Consider the following 12,092-nt stretch of genomic DNA (forward strand, 5'->3'; position numbering starts at 1 on the left):
CCTAAAGATCAATCGTGCCAGTTTTCATACCTTTAACACCATTTGCAGCATTTTACTGAATTTCCCGTTCTACCGCCAGTGCTATAGTTCGTTTTTTTAGCATTAGAAAGAACTTGAAAGAAGGTAAGCGATTTTGACATGTCTTTTAATTGAAAAACACTTTTTTAAAAATCAATAACTATTACTTATGAAAGCAAAAGACTATAAAAGATCGTATTACGCTGCGGCTTACGTAGGCGGACAACGCGCGAACGCGGCGCGGCGCGGCGCGTCGCGGCGAGGATGAAACAAACCGTTGATACGTATAGGTATGTTCTACTCGTACGTGAGCGATTTAGACGCGAAGCGGCGCGACGGCCGCACGGCGTTCGCGCGTTGTTCGCCTACGTAAGACGTAGCGTTAGATTCATAATTGTTACATATTTACCGTAACTTATTTTTAAAATGTGTTTTTCAATTAAAAGACACATCAAGATTGTTTACCTTATTTCTAATGCTAAAAAAACGAATTATAGTAGCGTAGGAATCGGTACGAGTAGCAGTAGTCTGTCATGTAACGTCCCATGAACGCACCCCAATAATTACAGGCAGATACCGGTCGCAACATCCTCCGTGCATCCGCCCTCTGCAACCGGATTTTAGACCCATGATTCGTACTATGAAATCTGTAATGGAAGAGAGTTATTATACGCGTATCGATTGGTAAAGTCAATAATCGTGAGTCTTGTACTTGTTCTGATCTTTGTACCTACTGTTTTCTTTAAAATTTAAGTGTTAAGTAACAGTACCCATTTTACTATTAAAGTGCTTTTATTTAGTAACCGAGTGTTGGTTTGGAAAAAGAGCATCTATTTTTATATATTATATAAAACTTAAAATAATGCGTAAGTACATACATTTATTTGCCTGGGTTCAATTTTCAATCATAATTTTGTGAATGTCTAAATTGTCTAAGGATATATGATTATACAAATGTGTAGGGTAATTTAATTTTTATTTTTCCTTGCAATGTTTTTATTCAATATTCATATAAAAAAGCATTGTAAATTGACTGTGTTCCCAAATCCTTAACAATTTACGAATACATCAATTCCTTGTATGAAACAAACCAATCGTAGATTTTAAGTTTGACGTCTAGAAAATGCCCGTTCATCTGTCAGACAAAAATGGAAATAGATAGTCTCAAAGAATCTCAGTGTGAGGTTTTATAGCCGCCATAATAAAAAAAAAATACCTGAGTAAAATAAATAAGAAAATCAGAAAGCTGCCATGCAAATAAAGTTATTGTATTTCATGACAGTAATTCGGAAATTCGGGGAACGGGTAGGCAGTTATTGCCGCTTTAAACAAAAAAATAAAATTAATATATAATATTATAATAAGAGCAGGGTTGCCCCCATTAATTTGTTGTCGTATCTCTACATATAACGGGTAATCATGCAAATCTGATATATTGTGTGTCAATAAATTGTGTGTCATAGCAAAAAAAATTATCCAGTGTGATTTAGACTTAAGAATTAAATTAATCATTGTGATGGCATGGAACCCTTGGGGCGCTCAAAGTTCCTACTACTGACCGTTTTTTTTATCACTAGCGACGCTAGTATGGTATGGTCCTGTCGTTCCTGATTACGAGAACAGGCTAGCTACGTTGAGGAGCAAGTATGATTTAGGCATGTGTACCCTATTACATTATCCAACAAATTGCTTACCCGTTTGCCATGTAAATATTTTGCACTCTCATACATACAAATCGGTGTATTATTCATAAGGGTCACTCAAAATTCGGGTGCATTATGGTAATGATGTAATAATGCGCTGACGAATCGATGCAGTCTTGTACAGGGAAAATTACAAAAATACCATGGGAGATGCACATTAGGCTCCCTTTATTTCATACCTATACAAATTAAAATTGTATGTATCGTATATACATATTTTTTTTTTCAATTAAGATAAATACACAAAACTTCTAGCCACAGATACATTACATACAAATTCAATTATAAAAAGCTCGATTCAAATAACCAATCTAATTTAGCTAATTGGCGTTTAAATTAATAATGATTGAGACAAAAAAAGTTCCACAAATTACGTTTGAAACTCCAATTAAACCATAAAAGGAGTCTTATCACGAAGCCATTAACCGACATCAAGCACGTAGGGGGGTTTATGAGTTTTACTACACAAAATCGTTGCAGGCCATTTGGAACAATCTGCTTTCGATTTACAACCAATTAGCTCAATAAATACGGGGGCTTGGTTATATCGTAGAACGCTTCAACTGTGGCCATGAAATAAGCGAATACATACTTATAATGGGGGTACGCATCTTGCCACTGCCGTGCCGGATAATCAATTAAATATGAATCAATTAATCATAGATTTAGTTCATGTTATGGAATACTGGACACGTATTATGGAATAAACATGTATCTAGGAGGTAAAATCACCAATAAATAATTGGCGACAATCTAAGTTTTATGAGATGTTCTTGGCGATGTCTGATTCCATGTTTTCGCTTTGGTTACTAAACTTTTATGATATTGTCAAATTGAACCATGTGATGCTTAGCAAAATAAAGCCAACATTTATAAGTAGATACTTACTAGGTAAAAATAAAATTATATTACATAATTTCGCTGGGTAAAATAAAATAACAAATGAAAAAATATTTATCGTAAATACAGCAAACACACGTTACATACATGCGTTTCAATTTTATTCTTCGCCGGTGAAAACGCGCCAAACATCAAACACCAGCACTCGTTGAAAATATAATAATCCCGCTGTTTTTACAGCCCAAACTTTATGAATACGATCACTAAAACTAATCAAACGTGAAACAAACGTGCATTCCTATAAGAACGTTTTTGAGAATATCGAATCGAAACAAAAGCGACGGTGTCCAAGTGAACATAAAAATAATTATCGACGCACGAAGAACGGTAGCCAACGGCTATATTCAGCCATAAAATGTAAAAGTTTTCTATGATTATCTTATTTATATAATAGGGTTAGTGGCATTTTAGTGGGAGCGAGATTTAAACTGTACTAATTGGTTGATGTGACATTTTTTGTATAGGTTTCAATATTTATTTATTTTTTCGTCGAACTGGTGTTATATTATTTACATATTTTGTATAAATCATATCTAGTCAGAAGTGAGTATTTATATGATTTTGCTGCTCATTATTTTATGGGAATAAGTAGTCAGTTAAATATACAAAAAAATATCTATAAATTTGCTTTAACCAAAGATATTATTACTACAGAGTTATATGTATCATATTGTTATTACTATTATCTATCCATGTTTGTTATCCCTCGCAAACAGTTACATACATTTATAAAGTCATGTTGTTACTGTAATAAATCATATTTCACAACATCCTTATTATAAGCAAACTAAAACAAACTAGTACCTAAAGGTATGTTATAAAAATGACACCTCAAAAATCTCCCATGTTTTAATGTATTTTAAACGGTATACAAAATCGAAAGGAAGTACCTTATACCGCCCAAGACATTACTTGGCTCGAGGCAATATTGTTATAGCCTGTAGTAATCGGAAACTGCCTTAATTTTTACTCATTGAATTCGTGAATGCAAATCACTTTTACAACCGACCAAAACTAGCACTTTCCCCCTTGACATAACGTTCAAAGTCACCAAGTACGTAAAATAAAGGTAACATATCCGGTCACTTAGAATAGCTTCAGGCAATAATTTGTTAATGTTCCCGTAGCTACAGTTTGATAGCTTTAGACAAAAGGCGATCGATGGTTTCTTCTAAGAATGAAGACTTCATTTCGTTAGAATAATGATGCAATTGAGATGTTCTACGGTCGAAGTATTTTGAATCAATCATTTAAATATGTAACACAAGTTGTTAAAATTTACGCAATGAAAACTCACGTACGTGACGTACTTACGTAAAGTATGTTATTTTTTCTTACTTTTTGCTTTCACATTGATTTTTCATGAATAATGAATCTGTAATCCACATACATACATCCCGTTGTGATTTTAACTGTGTAAATATCCCTAAAAAGTTTATGAACTTTATGATAAGTAATCAATTTAAAAAAAATACAGTGTATTTTATTACTGAAGAGTAGATGGCTTTGTAAGTAAGCTGTAGACTGCTCAAATACAAATCTGCCATATATATTTTTTTTTATTCGTATCTACAAAAAAAGCATAATAATCAAACCTTATTACAAAATTTCACGAGAATCGGTTGAGAAATGCGACCTGTAGATGGGAACAGCCTGACATACAGCCAATAAAAGTTTACTAAAAGTAGTTTAAATATCTTTAGTTTGTGGGATTTAGATATATGTAAATGTAAGTCTGTTATGTAATGTGTGTTATGTAACTATTAAATAAATTACTTATTCCTCAGCATAATAACTGCTGGAAAAGCTGACCAGTTAAAATATTATAAGATAAATAGTACCTATTTTGCAACAATAACCAGCACCGTTGACAGTGAATCCTCATAAACAACGATAGTTATTAATATTTTAGCAGTTCAAACCAAGCCTCCATATGGACGGGCGTGGTGGCCACAATATAATGTTGGATCTCACCTGCCAGTCCAGTAGCGTATAGTGCAAGTATGTGACGATAAGCGTTCTTGGAATAAAAACAAAATTGTTTGATAAGCCGGATCTTAAAGGTTTTTTTTTATACCACGTCGGCGGAAAACCAGTAGTAATGCAACAAATAGTACATTTATGAAAACGAATATCACTTTACGAATATTAGCATATCTACATTTGTCTCTATGTACCGATATAAGTAGCTAGTAACTTCAAATATAAATTTGTCATCCAATAAGAGTTATACTAATCTGTAGATCGTTTATTTATTATAGATGTCTTAATACATTTATAGGTTATTGATGTCAGTGAGAAGTAGGAAATAATCGGGATGGAAGAACCAGCTTATAACATCGCATAGCCTATGACACTCGAGTTGACGTAAGAATTCGATACTCATACATCGAGATAGGTTAATTTATGTATGAATATTATATACTTATTAGTGGTTTTGTGAGCTGTAGACCTCGCGAGCATTACGCCCTACCGATATGCCATCGAGATAGACATCTACCAAGGATATAGACATCTTAATGTACCAGATAATGAATGTATACCTACCTGTGAAACTAACTTCCATGGTATGTCTTGATATAAAAGGCGTTTGCTCTTAAATTACACCACACTATACCCGCAGGCCGCCAACACCTGAGCTGATCTATAGTCCCAACGGTACTGCGGGCCAAATTGTGGCTTGCAATAATGTATTAGCTAAATAATACATGTATATGGAGTGATGTTTAGCTTAGTTTCTAGTATTCCAAGTAGAGGAATGGCATGCAAATAGATTATCTGTAACAATGTTTATAACGGACATACTGACGAAGGCTTACGGTTTTAATTCTTCATTTTAGACAGTTTACAAACTGGGGCATGTAAGATAACAATTTACTAGACTACTATTAGAGTACATCTGTACTAACTCTTCTCTTCTTCTTATTGTAATTTGACGTTTGCCGAGCTAGTTTAGTCCGATTTCATTTATTATCGTTAGTTGTAAAATATTATGCAAAATGTCACGGATGTAAGTCTAAAAAGTAGTCTTAATACAAATAAAATAAAGTTCGCGAAATTAGAATTTATAATGTCAATGCGATGACATACGCTGTTTCTAGGGCGATATTACAAAACATTGCAAAATATAGTACAATTATCGAAAAAAAACTTGTTTAAAAATTGAATAATAAAATCGACATGAACCCATTATTTTCAGCGATAAACATCTAGAGAAACATTCCGAAATAACACGACGCACGCGCCGGCATCTATCGACTTTCATCTGCTTGTAATAACTATTCATTCTGTATAATAAAAATTTCGTATCTCTCCGAATTGCCGACGTACCGTAATAGCTGGAAGCTGATTTCTATGACTATTTATTACGGATATCGTTCCAGATGTTTATGTAATTGTAATAGTGGCCCTAATAAAATAATAACAATTTAATGCTGATTTCTTTTTGGTGGTTTTTGGATTCTTTACGGAGCGGTTCTTGGTCTCCCTCGTAGTTACTTAAATAGGAAGGTACCCTAATGACTAGGTTAGTAGGTAAATAGATAACTATCAAAAATAGCATAACTATTCCATTAGGTACTTATTTTATTTGAACAAGTTAAAATTCTAGACATCAACTTTCGGTAATCAGTAAGCATGGTCTTATGGTCGTAGCTGTTACGCATAATAAATTTATATTTTAACGGATTTGGGCTGACTAAATAAAAAAAATGTTACGAGATTGCTTAAATCTGCCCTATCGGGTACGTACTTAAACTAATGTGGTACGGCCGATCTTGGGCAATAAATCATTTAACTGGAGTCGGTCGATAACCAGAGTTTTAAATCCCGGTTTCGCTGTGCGTAGGCGACATAAAATCAGTAATTAAAGTTATCGTTAGCCGACATGTACCTGCCAGCTTAGCCGAGGTTACAATCGCTATCGCTTCGACAACGAAACGCTTTGTGTCTCTCTATCACTCTTTCATATTAGTGCGACAGTGACAGAACTTGCGTTTCGATCGCTACGGAGCGTAAGCGATTGGCATGTTGGCTACGCGGCCTGGTCTATAGAATAGGCCGAGTACACACTAACAAGTTTACTGTTGTATTCTATCTACTTGCTAAGTTCACATAATTTTTATCAATCATCATTATCGCACGCAGACGAAGTCGCGGGCAGAAGCTGGTACAAAATAATTCTAGGAAGTTTATTCCCAAACTTCTATGCAATATCACAGATGTAAAGATACTTATGTTGTCGTTACAGATTTAATTAACAGGTGGTGTATATTAATAAAATAATTATCATCTACTGGTTTGCAAGATGTAAATCATCCGTTTTGAATGATAAAGGTGATCGAATGATATAGACCGAATGATTTGGTGGGCGTGGTTAATTCACGCGGCAACGATTTACGAGGTAGCCAGTTTCAAACTTGCTTCTACAGAATATGTTCTTTTTTATCGAAATGGTTTCATTTTACAGCTCGTTTACTATTCTAATTACTTAAGACAGAATATATTGATGATAAAAAAATTACTAGCATCTACGTGATAGGTTGCACTTATTTGGAATAATGAAATATGTATGAATATAACATATTATGTATGATGTTGAATTTTATAACAAAATCTAGTAAAATAGATAGCAAACGAGCAATTTATCACAATAATGTGGATATTAAAATAAAATATTGAAAAATTACAAAATTACAGGACCTGAAAGTTTCAAAATTTAAGTTTTTTTTTAACTTCCAAAAACGATAAAAGTAAGGGTACCATTCGATTCCTTACATTTCATAAAAAAAAATATTGTATAGCAACTATATACATAGACGCAATATTTCACCGACAAAAACGCAATTTTCTTGTTTTGTCCATACTAAAAGAAGGGCGATGACGTCACGGCCTTTGGCCGTTTTTTATAGGGCGTTTCGCGAGTGAAGTGCGACTGTCGGACTTTGACTACAATTTCTGACTTTTGTGTTACTTTAATGCAATGGGTCCCATATAGACATTTCATCCTAAAAACAAACCCGATCGATTGATACCATAAAAAAAATTAGTCATGTAGCCTATTGTAATAATACATAATTTTAAATGCAACGAGTTGAAAATCGTCTTTCTACGTGTACCCTTATTATCACAACATTTTTACGAGGAAATTAAATATCGTAGAATATCAAAATTTAAACAAAAACCGGCCAAGTGCGAGTCGGACTCGCGCACGGAGGGTTCCGCACCATCAACAAAAAATAGAGCAAAACAAGCAAAAAAACGGTACCCATCCAAGTACTCACCCCGCCCGACGTTGCTTAACTTCGGTCAAAAATCACGTTTGTTGTATGGGAGCCCCACTTAAATCTTTATTTTATTGTGTTTTTAGTATTTGTTGTTATAGCGGCAACAGAAATACATCATCTGTGAAAATTTCAACTGTTTAGCTATCACGGTTCGTGAGATACAGCCTGGTGACAGACGGACGGACGGACGGACGGACAGCGGAGTCCTAGTAATAGGGTCCCGTTTTTACCCTTTGAGTACGGAACCCTAATAAAAAACTATGAATGCTCGCCCCTTCAGTAGTACACTCGCGTGCAAAAGTACTGCATCACTTTGCCTTTTTTATGCGCACACCCAATATCTTTGTAATTTATTAGCCGAATCTGATTTTTGGCATGAACTGAAAGCGAATTATGCGCCGCGCCTTTAGTGTGGTTCACGTGTCACGTGTGATAGAGGCGCGCCTATACGCTGCGAGGGAAGAAGCTCACTCACTATGTATGCAGAACATACTGGTAACTGCTCCTGTTTATACCTTTGTGTATCAGATAATACCTACTCATTATGAAGTTTATCATTAACCAGGATTTTGTTTTGATTAAAACTGAATCATAAAATAAACATAATTGTTGGTTTGGTCATGAAGAGCTAAGTTATAAATTATAAGGGCTTTTTTTTCGTTAATAACATAATTTTTGCCTTTGTACCTTCTCACATACTTACTAACACCTTGTACAAAAATATCATAGCTCAATACAACCTGTTAAAATTGTAATCACTGGCACGAATTTACTATTTTAGTCTAAACCTCTTAACCGATCAATCATCTTCAGTCAACACAATGACTCTAATTGACGCCCCAGTCCGCTACCATTCTGCCGTCGACACATAAAAGGGTGGAATAAAAAAGTTACAAAAGGCATATGTAAAATTACCGATTGTTATGAATATAAGCCTTTTAAAGAAGAATGTCATAAGTGCGCCAGTTTTAGGGTTCAATGGTATGGGCGACCTGGCAGCTCAGTACCATTCTGACCATTTTAATCAGTAAATATTAACCAAACTGTTTTTTAAAGGGTATTGAAGTTATAGATATATTTTTTTTACATCGGTACTGATGATTAGGTTAAACTTTAATATAATTAAGTATCATTGAATTCCTGAAGTCATGACAAAGTATCACCTACCGTTATTGTTATAAAGTTACTTTGATTACGTACTGGAAATCGTTAATATAAGTAATATCTAAATGACCAATTGGAGCCTAGGTTGAAGTTTTAAATTCATATTAACCCGTGGAGCGCCCTAACAAGACACGTGTGCTAGTAACTAGTATAGGAGTTCCATACTACGTACGGTAATTCTGGGGCGCTCCAGGGGTTAAAACCGCAGGAACCTGTAAACTGTTAAGTTGTTCACACTTGCCTCATTTTTTAATGATGAATAAGCTGTGTTCAAGTATCTAAGGTTGTATGTGTTATTACGAAACATATGGACAACACATGGTAGGCGCATAAGGCGCTATCGATTACTATTCGATGTGCGTGTATGATAAAAATCGTAGGCTTTTTTGCTGCGATATTTTAACTGTTGTCTATCTATTTGTATATATATGTCATGAAAAATTTATGTTCTAGCCTAGCTGTTAGTTTTTATGTACTTTCTAGTGTTCTTTTAATGATAGGCATATAACACAGAATACAAGAAGTTGATTAGTTTTTTTTAAGTATTTACTTCCAGATTGGTCCCATTTTTGTCCACATCCAGTTTTAATGATGGGATCCATGAGTAATCAAGGGAACTCTTCAAATCTAGGTAAGTATACATTAAGCGATATTTATATTTTCTTCGACAAATCAAGCATTTGCATTTAAACAACAGCCATTTGATGAAGTGGAACTGCTGGATGCAGACCAGCTGGCCTAGCCAACGTGCCAACCGCTTACGCTCCGTAGCGATCGAAACGCAACTGTCACTGTCACACTAATATGGAAGAGTGATAGAGAGACACAAAGCAATTCGATGGCGAAGCGATAGCGATTGTCACCTTGGCTAGGCCGCCAGAACGGAGTTCCTCAACGACACGTATTTCACGTATGGCGATTTGTATTCTGCGTTAAGATAGTTAAACCTATTGTTAGGTTTTAAGCAACATTTTTGGGAAGGTCCAGTTATGATGAGATTCATGGGGAATTGAGGGAATCAAGTCGTATAAGCATACTTGAAGCGAATTTTGTATTTTCAGATGAAAATACAAAATGCAAATGCTTGATTACTAGATAGTAATCAAGCATTTGCATTTATAAACCAGAATGAAAACCAGAATGGAAAATGTCATTGACAAGTATTTAACATCTTTGAAATAATTGCAATTGTTGTTAGAATCTTCTAACTCACTGGTGATAAATAATTTTAATGGCATTTCAAACTGTTTTGCGTAGTTGTTGTTTTATTCTGTTAGATATTAATAATGTAAACGTACTGGTGCTCGACGCGGTCCCAGTACATGTCATCTTGAAACATAAGTCACTGTCAATGGACGACCTGTGCGTGCTGCGCGCCGGCACCGACCTCGAGCAGACCTGCAGGCTTGTACAGGAGGACGTCGATGCCGTTGTCAAGTGGTCTCATGATAATGGAATCGTATTAAATGCCGATAAGACAAAACTTATGCTAATACATTCTTCATACTTAGTACCTAAAAACGATATCCCGTCCATTTTCACACATAGTTTCCATTGTATACATAGTATTGATTCCGTAACTTGTAAATGCCAGCCCATAGAAAGGGTTCAGGCGGAGTATGTCACTTTCTTAGGACGTCACATTCTGAGTTCGTCACTTTCTGACTTTGTCATTTTCTGAGATCGTCACATTCTGAGTTCGTCACTTTCTGATTTTGTCACTTTCTGAGATCGTCACATTCTGAGTATGACACTTTCTGAGGACGTCACTTTCTGAGTACGTCACTTTCTGAGAACGCCACTTTCTGAGGACGTCACTTTCTGAGTTCGTCACTTTTTTAGCATAGGTACGATTTAACAGTATAATATACCTGCACGAAAGATGTATACTGCCAGCAACCAGATCAATAGCTGTTTGACATACGGTCGCTTTTATATCCTACATACCAATACCAATCTCTGTTTGCCTTACGCCTGACTCGTAGAGAATTCCATTTGGCAAAACGTCCTATGTGTCGTGCAATAAAGTGAAAATAGAGAAATAAATAATAATAAAAAACAATCTAATTATGTTTCAATCAGAGTATTTAATTCAGAATAAGTACTTAGAAACTACAAGCACCAAAACATTTAGCCACAAATTGGAGTTAGGCCGGCAACAGCTTCGATTCAATACACATAAATGTATCGCACAGTAGGAACCATGATTTTATCATTCTCCGCTGTGATTAGCTCGTGAAGGTATCACGGCAAGCTCGCTGACACCAGTAGAAGGTCATAATTCCAACATATTTACGTACATTTAAACGGACTGCCGCTCCTTTCGTGACAACATATTCTTCAGCATACCGCGTCTTCTGTCATGTCTCCATAAACTCAAACGTCTTTTTTTCTGATGATAGTGTAAATTTTGGATACCTATCTGCGTATAAAATCAGCATTGCAGTTTTGTTTCAGACAATATTTCTTCTCGTGTCATCTGTGGAGAATAGGCGTCAATGGATTTTTTCTTCAAAGCGTTGCCGAATTTCAGAATATATGTTCAGCCATCAATCACTTCTGTGTATGGAGTGATCCATACTCTCATAGTTCTCATGTTCTTTATTTGTTTGTTTTCTTCCTATATAGGTTACACGATGAATTTTTAAATTATTATACATTATACTTTTAGCCTGACAATAGAAATCTAGCATGTCGCCGATTTGACAACGCTGATTTTTTTTCTATTTAAAATGCGAAACTACAAAAAGGTTATATATAGTTTGAGGACTGTCTCATTTCAAACATAGACAGAGATAATCATACTATCTTTGTCTTACTCTAGTACTAGCACCCAAAAGAAAAGGATGCGTATAGTTTGTATTGTTCTTATTTAATGACAAATTGGTTTAACCAACTATAATTTGATAATATGGTGCGCTAGCTTCGACCCGTGACTTCATCTGCGTGGAAATATGGTGATAATAATTATAGCTGGTCAACCAAATCTTGTCAGTAAACAAAGGCGCGAAATTCAAATTTT

Source organism: Cydia amplana, chromosome 1, assembly GCF_948474715.1.
Source record: "Cydia amplana chromosome 1, ilCydAmpl1.1, whole genome shotgun sequence".
In the NCBI taxonomy this organism is placed as follows: domain Eukaryota; kingdom Metazoa; phylum Arthropoda; class Insecta; order Lepidoptera; family Tortricidae; genus Cydia; species Cydia amplana.